Source organism: Oncorhynchus tshawytscha, unplaced genomic scaffold (assembly GCF_018296145.1).
Source record: "Oncorhynchus tshawytscha isolate Ot180627B unplaced genomic scaffold, Otsh_v2.0 Un_contig_19123_pilon_pilon, whole genome shotgun sequence".
Classification (NCBI taxonomy): Eukaryota; Metazoa; Chordata; class Actinopteri; order Salmoniformes; family Salmonidae; genus Oncorhynchus; species Oncorhynchus tshawytscha.
The window spans coordinates 48,677-62,510 of record NW_024609076.1 but is presented as its reverse complement, the minus strand read 5'-3'; positions in this window follow the sequence as shown (position 1 = coordinate 62,510).

Below are 13,834 nucleotides of genomic sequence, written 5' to 3'. Positions count from 1 at the left end.
GTGGGGAGGAGGGAAGGAGAGGCGAGAGACAGCAACCGACAAAGCCGACTCGCGCTATAGCAGACTAATAGCTGCCATAGCTAGGTTATTTATCATCCAATATGATTAGGTAGTACCTGTCTTGACTGAATCAAACTGGAGAAGCTAGTTAATAACTAGCTAGCTAGCTAGGCTAATTAGAGCTGCATGTGTTTTCTCGTCCTACAGCTACAAATAACAACAACTCCAATGAGAATATCAATTATTAGATGCTTCAGGATTATGGCAATGAAGCCCTTTATCTCCTTCTCCAGAGTCAGATGGACTGGACACCATGTTTATGTCTCTGCATGAAGTTTAAAGGAAGTTGCTTAATAGCTTTATCGCAATTGCTAACTAGTGTTAGCGCAATGACTGGAAATCTATGGTATCTACTAGCATGCTAGTTTGCATTGGCACGTGAAACTACAGTGCCTTCAGAAAGTTATCACACCCCTTGACTTGTTCCACTTTTTGTCGTGTTTTAACCAGATTTGTCTATAAGTACCTCATCTCTGTACCACACACATACAATTCTATGTAATGACCCTCAGCCGAGCAGTGAATTTCAAACACAGATTCAACCACAAAGACCATGGATGTTTTCCAATGCCTCCCAAAAAGGGCACGTATTGCTAAATGGGTAAACATGATAAAAGCAGACATTTAATATCCCTTTGAACATGGTTATTAATTGTACTATGAATGTTGTATCAATAAACCCAGTCACTACAAAGATACAGGCGTCCTTTCTAACTCAGTTGCCGGAGAGGAAGGAAACCACTCAGGGATTTCACTATGAGACCAATGGTGACTTTAAAACAGTTACAGATTCATTCCTGTGATAGGAGAATACTGAGGATGGATCAACAACATTGTAGTTATTCCACAATACTAACCTAATTGACAGAGTGAAGAGAAGGAAGCCTATACAGAATAAAAATATTCCAAAACATGTTTTCTGTTTGCAAAAAGGCATTAAAGCAATACTGCAAAAAATGTGGCAAAGCAATTCACTTTTTGTCTTGAATACAGTGTTATATTTGGGGCAAATACAATACAATACATTAGAGTACCACTCTCCAAATTTTAAAGCATAGTGGTGACTGAATCCTGATATGGGTATGCTTGTAATCATTAAGGACTGGGGAGTTTTTCAGGATAAAAAATAAACGGAATGGAGCAAAATCCTAGAGAAAAACATGGTTCAGTCTGCTTTCCACCAGACACTGGCAGATTAATTCACCTTTCAGCAGGACAGTAACCTAAAACACAAGGAAAAGTCTACACTGGAGTTGCTTACTCAGAAGACAGTGAATGTTCCTCAGTGGCCGAGGTACAGTTTTGACTTAAATCTACTTTAAAATCTATGGCACGACCTGAAAATGGTTGTCTAGATTTTAAGCAACTGAGGAATCATTGTGTGAGACAAATCAGAAAGGCAAAATCTGACTAATATGTAACTGCTCTTTTGGATTGTATTTTTTATTTTACCTTTATTTAACAAGGCAACTCGGTTAATTAAGAACAAATTCTTATTTACAATGACGGCCTACACCGGCCAAACTCGGACGACACTGGGCCAATTGTGCGCCGCCCTATGGGACTCCCAATCATGGCCGGTTGTGATATAGTTTGGATTCAAACCAAGTTGTCTATAGTGACTCCTCTAGCACTGAGATGCAGTGTCTTAGACCACTGCGCCACTTGGGAGCCCGGCTTGTAATGGTAATGGAAAACCGGCTAAATTCTGGAAAACTGTCAGAGAGACCTGAAAATAGCTCTGCAGCGATACACCTCATCCAACCTGACAGAGCATGAGAGGATCTGCAGAGAACAATGGGAGAAACTCCCCAAATACAGGTGTACCAAGCTTGTAGCGTCATACCCAAGAAAACCTGAAAATGCATTTCATCCATTTTAGAATAAGGCTGTGACGTAACAAAATGTGGAAAAAGTCAAGGGGTCTGAATACTTTCTGAATGCACTGCATTATTTATCAAAGTGCAGCTGCTATTACTCTTAAACCTTTGGATGTCATCTACCAAACATTCTTAGAAAAAAGGATTCCGAAAGGGTTCTTCGGCTTACCCCATAGGAGAACCCTTTTTTGGTTCCAGGTAGAACTCGTTTGGTTTCCATGTAGAACCCTCTGTGTAAAGGGTTCTACATGGAACCAAAAAGGGTTCTTTAAAGGGTTTTCCTATGGGGACAGCTGAAAAACCCTTTTAGGTTCTAGATAGCACCTTTTTTTCCTAAAAGTGCAGAAACCTTTGTTTGTAATTACAGAGATCATATGTTTCCTGTAGTTCTTGACCAGGTTTGCACACACTGCAGCAGGGATTTTGGCCCACTCCTCCATACAGACCTTCTCCAGATCCTTCAGGTTTCGGGGCTGTCGCTGCGCAATACGGACTTTCAGCTCCCTCCAAAGATTTTCTATTGGGTTCAGGTCTGGAAACTGGCTAGGCCACTCCAAGACCTTGTGATGCTTCTTACGGAGCCACTCCTTAGTTGCCCTGGCTGTGTGTCTCGGGTCGTTGTCATGCTGGAAGACCCAGCCACGACCCATCTTCAATGCTCTTACTGAGGGAAGGAGGTTGTTGGCCAAGATCTCGCGATACATGGCCCCATCCAATCTCCCCTCAATACGGTGCAGTCGTCCTGTCCCCTTTGCAGAAAAGCATCCCCAAAGAATGATGTTTCCACCTCCATGCTTCACGGTTGGGATGGTGTTCTTGGGGTTGTACTCATCCTTCTTCTTCCTCCAAACACGGCGAGTGGAGTTTAGACCAAAAAGCTCTATTTCTGTCTCATCAGACCACATGACCTTCTCCCATTCCTCCTCTGGATCATCCAGATGGTCATTGGCAAACTTCAGACGGGCCTGGACATGCGCTGGCTTGAGCAGGGGGACCTTGTGTGCGCTGCAGGATTTTAATCCATGACGGCGTAGTGTGTTACTAATGGTTTTCTTTGAGACTGTGGTCCCAGCTCTATTCAGGTCATTGACCAGGTCCTGCCGTGTAGTTCTGGGCTGATCCCTCACCTTCCTCATGATCATTGATGCCCCACGAGGTGAGATCTTGCATGGAGCCCCAGACCGTGGGTGATTGACTGTCATCTTGAACTTCTTCCATTTTCTAATAATTGCGCCAACAGTTGTTGCCTTCTCACCAAGCTGCTTGCCTATTGTCCTGTAGCCCATCCCAGCCTTGTGCAGGTCTACAATTTAACCCTGATGTCCTTACACAGCTCTCTGGTCTTGGCCATTGTGGAGAGGTTGGAATCTGTTTGATTGAGTGTGTGGACATGTGTCTTTTATACAGGTAACGAGTTCAAACAGGTAATGAGTGGAGAACAGGAGGGCTTCTTAAAGAAAAACTAACAGGTCTGTGAGAGACCCGGAATTCGTACTGGTTGGTAGGTGATCAAATACTTGTGTGTGGGGCGGGTTAGTGTAGTGTAATTCTAGTAGGGGAGGCCAATGGGAGAGAGTTTCAGAAGAGTAAAATATTAAGAAGAGTAAATATTACACTCACACAAGTTCCAAAAGAATAAAGACATTTCAAATGTCATATTATGTCTATATACAGTGTTGTAGCGATGTACAAATAGTTAAAGTACAAAAGGGAGTCCCATAGGGCGGCGCACAAATGGCGTCGTCCGGGTTTGGCTGGTGTAGGCCGTCATTGTAAATAGGAATTTGTTCTTAACTGACTTGCCTAGTTAAATAAAGGTTAAATGTAAAAAATGTAAATACAATTTCCCTGCTGTAATGGCACACTGGTATTTCACCCAAAAGATACAGGAGTGTCTCAAAATTGGATTTGTTTTCAAATTCTTTGTGGGTCTGTGTCTCTAAAATCGTCATACATTTGGCAGGACTCTCTCTCTATCTTTTTAACCTCTCTCTCTCCCATTGTCTCTTTAACCTCTCTCTTTCTCTCCCCTCTCCCTCTCTCCTTCCTCTCTCTCTCTCTCTCTCACAAACACTCTCTCAATCTCTCTCTCTTTCACATTTTGTGAAAAATAAAAAAATACAAAGTCGCAACACAAGCGATATTCGTTATTTTCCATTGGTCATCCAGATAGAGTTACAGTATCTAGACATGCTGCTAGCCTGGTCTAGGGAATGAATGCTGGACTCAATGTTTCTAAGAGCAGAACAAGGCTATACTTCTCCCAATGGTTAGAAGAATGACAGCTTTCAGTCTGGTTTAACCAGGCTAGTTCTGAGGGGGTCATGAGCCGCAACATCACGTGTGTGTGTGCCTGTGTGTGTGTGTGTGTGTGTGCGTGCATTTTTAGCTGAGTCAGAAAGCCTTAAGGTGATGCACTCCTGCTCTCTTCCAACGTCCCCTAATGACCTCTTCACTCCCGAATTAGGCCTCCTACACGTGCCTGTCTCCTTTCCTCCCTCCCTCTGCCCTCCCCCTACCTCCCTCCCTCTGCCCTCCCCCTCCCTCTGCCCTCCCCCTTCCTGCCTCCCTCCCTCTGCCCTCCTTCCTCCCTCCCTCCCTCTGCCCTTCCTACCTCCCTCCCTCTGCCCTCCCTACCTCCCTCCCTCTGCCCTCCCTTCCTCCCTCCCCTCCTCTGCCCTCCCCTACTCTCCCTCCCTCCCTCCCTCTCCCTGCCCTCCCTACCTCCCCTTCCTCCCTCCCTCCCTCCTGCCCTTCCTACCTCCCTCCCTCTGCCCTCCCTTCCTCTTCCCTTCCTCTGCCCTCCTCTCCCTTCTCCCCTCTGCCCTCCCTACCTCCCTCCCTCCCTCTGCCCTCCCTACCTCCCTCCCTCTGCCCTCCCCTCCCTCCCTCCCTCCCTCTGCCCTCCCCTCCCTCTGCCCTCCCTCCCTCCCTCTGCCCTCCCTACCCCTCCCTCCCTCTGCCCTCCCTTCCTCTTCCCTTCCCTCTGCCCTCCCCTTCCTACCTCCCTCCCTCCCTCTGCCTCCCTCCCTACCTCCCTCCCTCTGCCCTCCCTCCCTCCCTCCCTCCCTCCTCCCTCCCTCTGCCCTCCCTCCTCCCTCCCTCTGCCCTCCCTACCTCCCTCCCTCTGCCCTCCCTACCTCCCCCTCTGCCCTCCCTACCTCCCTCCCTCTGCCCTCCCTACCTCCCTCCCTCCTGCCCTCCCTACCTCCCTCCCTCCCTACCTCCCTCCCTCCTCCCTCCCCTCTGCCCTCCCTACCTCCCTCCCTCTGCCATCCCTTCCTCCCTCCCTCTGCCCTCCCTACCTCCCTCCCTCTCTGCCCTCCCTACCTCCCCTCCCTCTGCCCTTCCTACCTCCCTCCCTCTGCCCTTCCTACCTCCCTCCCTCTGCCCTCCCCCTCTGCCCTCCCTACCTCCCTCCCTCTGCCCTCCCTACCTCCCTCCCTCTCCCTACCTCCCTCCCTCTGCCCTCCCTCTCTCCCTCCCTCCTCCCTCCCTCTGCCCTTCCTACCTCCCCCTCCCTCTGCCCTCCCTACCTCCCTCCCTCTGCCCTCCCCTCCCTCCCTCCCTCCCTCCCTGCCTCCCTTCTGCCCTCCTACCTCCCTCCCTCTGCCCTTCCTACCTCCCTCCTCTCCTGCCCTCCTTTCCAACCTCCCTCCCCCTCTGCCCTCCCTACCTCCCTCCCTCTGCCCTTCCAACCTCCCTCCCTCTGCCCTCCCCTCCCTCCCTCTGCCTCCCCTCTGCCCTTCCTACCTCCCTCCCTCCCCTCCTCCCCCCTTCCCTCCCTCCCTCCCTCCCTCTGCCCTCCCTCTGCCCTCCTTCCTCTTCCTACCTCCCTCCCTCTGCCCCCTCCCTCTGCCCTCCCTTCCTCTGCCCTTCCTACCTCCTGCCCTCCCTTCCTCTGCCCTCCCTCCCCCTCCTCTGCCCTCCCCCTCTGCCCTCCCTACCTCCCTCCCTCTGCCCTCCCTCCCTCTGCCCTCCCTTCCTCCCTCCCTACCCCTCCCTTCCTCCCTCTGCCCTCCCCTACCCTCTCCCTCCCTCTGCCCCCTCCTTACCTCCCTCCCTCTGCCCTCCCTACCTCCCTCCCCTCTGCCCTCCCTCCCTCCTCTCCTCCCTCTGCCCTTCCTTCCTCCCTCCCTCTGCCCTCCATCTGCCCTTCCTCCCCTCCCTCTGCCCTTCCTACCTCCCTCCTACCTCCCTCTGCCCTCCCCCTACCTCCCTCCCTCTGCCCTCCCTACCTCCCTCCCTCTGCCCTCCCTACCTCCCTGCCCTCCCTGCCTCCCTCCCTCCCTGCCCTCCCTTCCTCCCCTCCCTCCCTCTGCCCTCCCTTCCTCCCTCTGCCCCCTCCTCCCTCCCTCTGCCTTCCTCCCTCCCTCTGCCCTTCCAACCTCCCTCTTCCCTCCCTACCTCCCTCCCTCTGCCCTTCCTACCTCCCTCCCTCTGCCCTTCCTACCTCCCTCCCTCTGCCCTTCCCCTTCCTACCTCCTCCCTTCCTCCCTCTGCCCTCCCTTCCTCCCTCCTCTGCCCTTCCTACCTCCCTCCCTCTGCCCTCCCCCTCTGCCCTCCCTACCTCCCTCCCTCCCTCCTCCCTCCTCCTCCCTGCCCTCCCTTCCCTCTGCCCTCCCTCCCTCCCTCTGCCCTCCCTTCCTCCCTCCCTCTGCCCTCCCTACCTCCCTCCCTCTGCCCTTCCTACCTCCCTCCTCTCTGCCCTTCCTACTGCTCCCTCCCTCTGCCCTTCCTACCTCCCCCTCCCTCCCTCTGCCCTCCCTTCCTCCCCTCCCTACTCTGCCTTCCCTACCTCCCTCCCTCTGCCCTCCCTCCTCCCTTCCTCCCTCCCTCCCTCTGCCCCCTTCCTCCCTCCCTCCCTCCCTCTGCCCTACCTTCCTCCCTCCCTCTGCCCTCCCTACCTCCCCCTCCCTCTGCCCTCCCTTCCTCCCCCTCCCTCTGCCCTTCCTACCTCCCTCCCTCTACCCTTCCTACCTCCCTCCCTCTGCCCTCCCTACCTCCCTCCCTCTGCCCTTCCTACCTCCCTCCCTCTGCCCTTCCTACCTCCCTCCCTCCCTCTGCCCTCCCTTCCCTCCCTCCTCTGCCTCTGCCCTTCCTAACTCCCTCCCTCCCTCCTCTGCCCTCCCCCTACCCCTCCCTCCCTCCCTCTGCCCTCCCTCCCTCACTCTGCCCTTCCTACTTCCCTCTGCCCTTCCTACCTCCCTCCCTCCCCTCTACCTCCCTCCCTCCCTACCTCCCCCTCCCTCTGCCCTCCATACCTCCCTCCCTCTGCCCTCCCTACCTCCCTCCCTCCTCCCTCCCTCTGCCCTTCCTACCTCCCTCCCTCCCTCCCTCTGCCCTTCCTACCTCCCTCCCTCCCTCTGCCCTCCCTACCTCCTTCCCTCTGCCCTCCCTACCTCCCTTCCCTCACTAAGGGCCCCATCCCAATATAAGACATCTATTCCTGTTTTACACACTTCTCAGTAGTTGGTATTCAGACTGATCTAGTTGGATAGTTTTTATTCAGACTGATCTAGTTGGATAGTTTTTATTCAGACTGATCTAGTTGGATAGTTTTTATTCAGACTGATCTAGTTGGATAGTTTTTATTCAGACTGATCTAGTTGGATAGTTTTTATTCAGACTGATCTAGATGGATAGTTTTTATTCAGACTGATCTAGTTGGATAGTTTTTATTCAGACTGATCTAGATGGATAGTTTTTATTCAGGCTGATCTAGTTGGATAGTTTTTATTCAGACTGATCTAGTTGGATAGTTTTTATTCAGACTGATCTAGTTGGATAGTTTTTATTCAGACTGATCTAGTTGGATAGTTTTTATTCAGACTGATCTAGATGGATAGTTTTTATTCAGACTGATCTAGTTGGATAGTTTTTATTCAGACTGATCTAGTTGGATAGTTTTTATTCAGACTGATCTAGTTAGCTAACTTCTCCATATTCTGTTTGCTATCTTTCTTAACATTATCTGGGTATTTGAGTTTCAATGTGAGTTCAACCATCATTCAGTTCGTTCTCTCCATTCATTAGTCACCATTTAACTAGCACCCATCTATTGTTGTGACGACCTGGACCTAACATGTTGTTTTTGAAGTATTCAAACCAAACCAAATGATTTCAATGAATGAAGTGAATGTAAGAAGCGCTCATCATTTCAATTAGGCTACATGTAGTATTACACACACCTGGTCTCAATTCCCTTATCATGTTCCTTATTTAACCCTCTGGCATACATGTCTGTTCTCTCCGTGATTGTTGGTGTCTTAGTGGTTGTTGTAGGTGTTAGTTTGTATGTATTTTCCTATTTGGAATATTGCTTGTATTTTTGTGAGTAAACTCAGTTGTGTTAATCAAACCTGTGTCCTGCGCCGGACTCCGCTACATCTCTGCACCCAATCGCTGACAATATAAACACTCTAAATAGGTCAGGCACCAGACAGGGAGCCTAAGAAGGAATGGAAATAAAAAATGTAGCCTATATTATTTCAAGGCTATAGCCTTTAAAGAAATACATTGTGAAGCATTTGCTAGTGCGACATACTAGGCTGGTAGGAAGTCAGGAACATTAAGCGCTAAGCATTTAAACAACATTTCGTTGTATCAAATCATTACAGTCTATAAATTGCACATATAGGCTGTGACTTACGTAGAATTAAATACAAATGATTTATGCTCAGTGCCTTTCAATTCATTTTTAGAAACACCAGGATGGCAAGTCTGTGGCTTAAGGCTCATGCGATGGTGCCTGGAGAGCAGGTCAGCAGTGGAGAACATCCTCTCCACACTTGCAGAGCCACTGTGCATGATAAACACTCGTTTGGCCACTCTTGCCAGGCTGGGCAGAGATGCAGTTTCTTTTCTAAAGGCCTGAAGGTTTTTAGACAAAATAACCCAATCAAAACGGAAAGATCCTTAAAATTTGGGAATATGTCAGGCCTATTCGGCCGAAATCAATTATGGCCTATTGTATAGATAATAGAACAACAATTAAGGAAACTTTCAAGAGATCTGATTTTTAGTTTATAAATTTTTGTTACAATGACAAACTTAATTAGCGACCCATCTTTCTTTTAGCATGTGCACATAGTAAGTACCCCATCATGCTTTCGGGACATGTGTCTTTTCAGATTCCGCAATGATTCTTTAGTTGTGGACAGAACGTCATCCCTCTCCCTCTCTTGCTCTTGGTCCTCATCTTTATAAGTCACCTTGATTTGGCACCTGTGTGTTTGATCAAATCAAATAAAATAAAATTTTATTTGTCACATACACATGGTTAGCAGATGTTAGTGCGAGTGTAGCGAAATGCTTGTGCTTCTAGTTCCGACAATGCAGTAATAACCAACAAGTAATCTAGCTAACAATTCCAAAACTACTACCTTATAGACACAAGTGTAAGGGGATAAAGAATATGAACATAAAGATATATGAATGAGTGATGGTACAGAGCAGCATAGGCAAGATGCAGTAGATGATATCGAGTACAGTATATACATATGAGATGAGTATGTAAACAAAGTGGCATAGTTAAAGTGGCTAGTGATACATGTATTACATAAGGATGCAGTAGATGATATAGAGTACAGTATAAACGTATGCATATGAGATGAATAATGTAGGGTATGTAAACATTATATTAGGTAGCATTGTTTAAAGTGGCGAGTGATATATTTTACATAATTTCCCATCAATTCCCATTAATAAAGTGGCTGGAGTTGAGTCAGTGTGTTGGCAGCAGCCACTCAATGTTAGTGGTGGCTGTTTAACAGTCTGATGGCCTTGAGATAGAAGCTGTTTTTCAGTCTCTCGGTCCCAGCTTTGATGCACCTGTACTGACCTCGCCTTCTGGATGACAGCGGGGTGAACAGGCAGTGGCTCGGGTGGTTGTTGTCCTTGATGATCTTTATGGCCTTCCTGTGACATCGGGTGGTGTAGGTGTCCTGGAGGGCAGGTAGTTTGCCCCCGGTGATGCGTTGTGCAGACCTCACTACCCTCTGGAGAGCCTTACGGTTGTGGGCGGAGCAGTTGCCGTACCAGGCGGTGATACAGCCCGACAGGATGCTCTCGATTGTGCATCTGTAGAAGTTTGTGAGTACTTTTGGTGACAAGCCGAATTTCTTCAGCCTCCTGAGGTTGAAGAGGCGCTGCTGCGCCTTCTTCACGATGCTGTCTGTGTGGGTGGACCAATTCAGTTTGTCTGTGATGTGTACGCCGAGGAACTTAAAACTTACTACCACTACTGTTCCATCGATGTGGATAGGGGGGTGTTCCCTCTGCTGTTTCCTGAAGTCCACAATCATCTCCTTAGTTTTATTGACGTTGAGTGTGAGGTTATTTTCCTGACACCACAATCCGAGGGCCCTCACCTCCTCCCTGTAGGCCGTCTCGTCGTTGTTGGTAATCAAGCCTACCACTGTTGTGTCGTCCGCAAACTTGATGATTGAGTTGGAGGCGTGCGTGGCCACGCAGTCGTGGGTGAACAGGGAGTACAGGAGAGGGCTCAGAACGCACCCTTGTGGGGCCCCAGTGTTGAGGATCAGCGGGGTGGAGATGTTGTTGCCTACCCTCACCACCTGGGGGCGGCCCGTCAGGAAGTCCAGTACCCAGTTGCACAGGGCGGAATCGAGACCCAGGGTCTCGAGCTTGATGACGAGCTTGGAGGGCACTATGGTGTTAAATGCCGAGCTGTAGTCGATGAACAGCATTCTCACATAGGTATTCCTCTTTTCCAGATGGGTTAGGGCAGTGTGCAGTGTGGTTGAGATTGCATCGTCTGTGGACCTATTTGGGCGGTAAGCAAATTGGAGTGGGTCTAGGGTGTCAGGTAGGGTGGAGGTGATATGGTCCTTGACTAGTCTCTCAAAGCACTTCATGATGACGGACGTGAGTGCTACGGGGCGGTAGTCGTTTAGCTCAGTTACCTTAGCTTTCTTGGGAACAGGAATAATGGTGGCCCTCTTGAAGCATGTGGGATCAACAGACTGGGCTAGGGATTGATTGAATATGTCCGTAAACACACCAGCCAGCTGGTCTGCGCATGCTCTGAGGGCCCGGCTGGGGATGCCGTCTGGGCCTGCAGCCTTGCGAGGGTTGACACGTTTAAATGTTTTCCTCACGTCGGCTGCAGTGAAGGAGAGTCCGCATGTTTTAGTTGCGGGCAGTGTCAGTGGCACTGTATTGTCCTCAAAGCGGGAAAAAAGTTATTTAGTCTGCCTGGGAGCAAGACATCCTGGTCCGTGACGGTGCTGGTTTTCTTTTTGTAATCCGTGATTGACTGTAGACCCTGCCACATACCTCTTGTGTCTGAGCCGTTGAATGGAGATTCTACTTTGTCTCTATACTGACGCTTAGCTTGTTTGATTGCCTTGTGGAGGGCATAGTTACACTGTTTGTATTCGGTCATGTTTCCAGTCACCTTGCCCTGATTGAAAGCAGTGGTTCGCGCTTTCAGTTTCATGCGAATGCTGCCATCAATCCACGGTTTCTGGTTTGGGAATGTTTTAATCGTTGCTATGGGAACGACATTTCAACGCACGTTCTAATGAACTCGCTCGCCGAATCAGCGTATTCGTCAATGTTGTTGTCTGACGCAATACGGAACATATCCCAGTCCACGTGATGGAAGCAGTCTTGGAGTGTGGAGTCAGATTGGTCGGACCAGCGTTGAACAGACCTCAGCGCGGGAGCTTCTTGTTTTAGTTTCTGTCTGTAGGCAGGGATCAACAAAATGGAGTCGTGGTCAGCTTTTCCGAAAGGAGGGCGGGGCAGGGCCTTATATGCGCCGCGCAAGTTGGAATAGCAATGATCCAAGGTTTTTCCAGCCCTGGTTGCGCAATCGATATGCTGATAAAATTTAGGGAGTCTTGTTTTCAGATTAGCCTTGTTAAAATCCCCAGCTACAATGAATGCAGCCTCCGGATATATGGATTCCAGTTTGCAAAGAGTCAAATAAAGTTCATTCAGAGCCATCGATGTGTCTGCTTGGGGGGAATATATACGGCTGTGATTATAATCGAAGAGAATTCCCTTGGTAGATAATGCGGTCTACAGTTTCTTTATGACAATATTTAGAGAACTTCACGACAGTAGCTGAAGCAAGGGGCTATAGCAGCACACCAGTAGACTACAGATGCATGCTGGGCCGGGCACGCCCTGAGCTGGTGAAGTGAGCACTACTGGAGCAGGCCGACTTTCCCAGCCTTTGGGACACTCTGGTCTGGACAGCAAAAACACTTTAAAGGGCTGATCGCCAGTTCAAACAATAACAAAGCGACACTGTAACCGCGGTCGAATTCATAGACAGAGCAATGGATGAAAGGACTGACCGTCCATGATAACAACACTGTACTTTAATCATGCTTTGAGGCTATACAGTGTTTGTTTACATTTACATTGTTTTACTCCAACGTTTGTAAACTATCTTATCATTTGGGTTCTGATGGGGCACGACATTAGAACTAAGCTCATGAGGCATTGATAAGTTATATTCTTCTAGAATCAATGGGTATGTACTGTATCGTTCATTTATACGTGCAGAATTGATATAGCAGCTGCAGGTTGCCCCTTTAAAGCCATTTTTTCTCAGTTTCCTTGGTTGCGCAGTTATTGCTCTTTGCATTTGTGGGGCAGTTTTGTGCTCAAGTGGCTGACCTGCCCTTATCCTATATCTGCCTCCGGTCCCTCTTATCGCCATGGGTACAACTTCCTGAAAACAATGGCACTGTACTTTGCTTGAACCTGTTCTGCCAGTTCATGTCCTAACATATTAGAATGTTCCAATGTGGTTAGTCAAGAGGATGACCTGTTAGAAAAGGTAACATTCATCCAGGGTTGCCATCGAACAGATATGTCACATTTCTGGTTCGTCCATAACTTGTGTCCTGCTTGTAGCAGGGCGTATTTACAGGAATCCTTTTCTCAAAAAACAAGTCACCTGATTTCATGAAAACAACCAAAAGAATGTCAGTAAGGGTGTGTGATGCAAGTCAAGGTGTCCTCGGACGAATGTCTTCAAGATGCATAACTAGCATTGATAAAATTACTGTTTTATTTCAATCGGACCATACCAGTTCGTGTCTTGAAAGAAGCCAGATTTCAAATGTAGTTCATGTAGAGGTATTAGGATTATGAACACAGATATTGTTCTCAGGTGGCTGCCCTGTCCTTGCCCGTAGTTCTCCTGTGTCCTACATGATACGTATGACACTTTCCCCTGACATCCATTATCACCCATGGTTTACCATTGTACATTTTTGAGTTTTTAAGCATACTGTATTTAGACACATTCATTTGTTAGAGGATCAATGTAACTACAGTATATGTTGATTTGGCACCATGACACTTGGAATACATTTGAATCACTTTTAGAACTAACAAAGGGACAGTAGAATTCAGTACATCAAATGCACAAGTGTCACATCCTGACCTTAGTTCCTTTTTTATGTCTCTATTTTGGTTTGGTCAGGGCGTGAGTTGGGGTGGGCATTCTATGTTTTTCATTCCATGTTTTGTTCTGTTTGTTGTATTTCTATGTGTTTGGCCTGGTATGGTTCTCAATCAGAGGCAGCTGTCCATCGTTGTCTCTGATTGAGAACCATACTTAGGTAGCCTGTTCCCACCTGTGTTTGTGGGTAGTTATTTTCTGGTTAGCGTGTGTTGCACCTGACGGAGCTGTTTCGGTTGTGCCTTTTGTTACTTTGTGTTTAGTTATATTTATTAAAATGCCGAACATGTACCACGCTGCACCTTGGTCCTCACCTTCTTCCACCAACGGCCGTTACAACAAGTAATCCCTCTCCGATTAAACAAGACATTTTTAGTACATGTTTCATTTAGACTCAACACTCAATTCAGAATCTTGACTTGAATCATTGGAGGAGTGAAATGGG